At 40.2% G+C, this 2,096-nt stretch overlaps 1 pseudogene; it reads right to left on the bottom strand.

The window, feature by feature from the left end:
- Nucleotides 1-897: 897 nt before the first annotated feature.
- On the bottom strand, nt 898-1,662 carry LOC149265583 (cytochrome P450 pseudogene; annotated as a pseudogene).
- Nucleotides 1,663-2,096: the final 434 nt, after the last annotated feature.

Genomic DNA, 2,096 nt, shown 5'->3' with positions numbered 1-2,096 from the left:
TTCATAATAAATTATTATTAAATTTAATATTACTATATTATAATTTTAATATTATTAAATTTAATAACTTTGGATTAATACAATATTAGAATATAAATATCCTCTAAAATAAAAAGATATTTTACTCATCAATCTTTGATAAATCCAAAATAAAATAAATTTATGCCAAAATAAAAACTAAACAAAACCTAAAGAATGAAAAAGTCAACAATGACCCTACACATTAGGGCCATATAACAAGAATTTCATAAAATCACATTGACATGTGTCCTCTTTCACCATTTCGTAAAATCACGATGATATTTGACCTAAGCAAAGTCTTTTGGTAAAAAAAAGAAAATTTTAGCCGTTTTGAACCAACAAGTGTGGTTAATCCTCTGGCAGTGATGATCAACGACACTTGTTGGTTCGAAACGCCAAGGTCAAAAATTTCTCTTCTTGAATTTTTACAAAAGAATATTACCTAATTCATTATAAATCACAAAAAAAAACTTAAATAAAACTTAAATACATAGAAAAAAGAAAAACAAAAAAAATAAATATTTGAACTCATTCTCGCTTTAAAGGATAAGCATTTACAACGTTTACAATGTTCCAAAATCATACATATATTAATCAATATTCTAAAACAAGGAAGTTACGCCTACCAGATGGTAAAGCGATGGTAAAGTAATTAAAGCAAGGAAAATGAGACCGATTAGAGTGTGTCCATCATTGCCAAAAAGAAGAAAACATTAAAGGAATATATCCGATCGCCTTTGTCTGCATCCGATTGCCGAAAAGAGGAAAACGTTAAAGGAATATATCCGATCGTCTTTGTCTGCATCCGATTACGCTAATTCGTTTTTGTAAAGTGAACCACAACGAAGAAACAATGGAGTAAAAGAAGCGCTACTACTATGGAATAACGCCGACCTCCCTTTTTTCAACAATGATGGGAAAGCTGCCCTTCATGCGCCCAGTCAAGCAGTGAATAAGCTCTGGAGTTCCCACAGCATGGGGCCTCAATTTGAACATGGAAATCACAGTCGCCGCAACATACTTCATCTGCATAAACGCCATTTCTTTTCCCAGACAGAGCTGCGGGCCACCATGGAACACTGGGTACTTGAAGGGACTCTGCGGAACGAAATGGCCATCCTCATCCACCCACCTCTCGGGCTTGAATTGGAAACAGTCGGCACCCCATATGACTTCCATTCGACCCATGGCGTACGTATGGTAAGTCACCCGATTACCTTTGCCCACAAAAGTACCGTCGGGCAGAACGTCATTGTGGAGAGCATGCTTGAAGTCGAAGGGGACTGGCAGATAGAGTCTCATCGATTCGCTGATTGAGGCATGCAGATAATACATGTTCTTCAGATCCTCGTAGGAAAATACGAAGAGATTTCCGTCCCGTTTGGCTTCGGGCTTGACGGCCATGATACGGGTTATCTCTCCGTGTATTGCTTCTTCAACATGGGGATGTGAGGAGAGGAGCCAGAAGAACCACGTTAGTGCAGCTGAGGTGGTGTCTTTGCCAGCCAAGACAAAACTGATGATGGAATCTCGAAGAAATTCTTCCGAGTGATAGGGGTTCGGTTCTGGAGGATCGGCTTGTAGGTTCGGTTCTAGCCAATAACCGCCCTGCCATATTCCAAGCATGAATGTGCGACTCATAACCAACGAAAAAGAACCAAAGAAGCATGGATGCTACCAGAGTTCTCCACCTACACCGTGAAGAATTTTAGTGCTTCCTAGTCTCTCAAGCTTTACCATAATCCACAGTTTGATCCAGGGATCACTAGGCCCTACACCTCAGACCCACTCTCTAGGATTTACCATACATCCCATCTCGAGACTACTAGGCCCAATGGAGAGCAATCTACCTCTTGGATTTACCGTATATCCCACCATTCACCGACAAGGATTCGTAGGCCCACCGAGGCACACAATCCTGACTTTACCGCAACCCATAATCTCGCTCACGGGTTACTAGGCTAGTGTCTTTACCGTGATCCATAGTCCGTTTTAGGGACCATTAGGCCATGTGTTTTTGATTTTGGAGATCCACCTCACTCAGCTTCGAATCCATCTGGCAATCCAACTCAACT

This window comes from Pinus tabuliformis, chromosome 6, assembly GCF_031772625.1.
Source record: "Pinus tabuliformis cultivar Carrire ecotype Pingquan chromosome 6, CPIR1, whole genome shotgun sequence".
Classification (NCBI taxonomy): Eukaryota; Viridiplantae; Streptophyta; class Pinopsida; order Pinales; family Pinaceae; genus Pinus; species Pinus tabuliformis.
The sequence above is the reverse complement of the archived record's forward strand: the minus strand, read 5'-3'. Positions and strand labels throughout refer to the sequence as shown.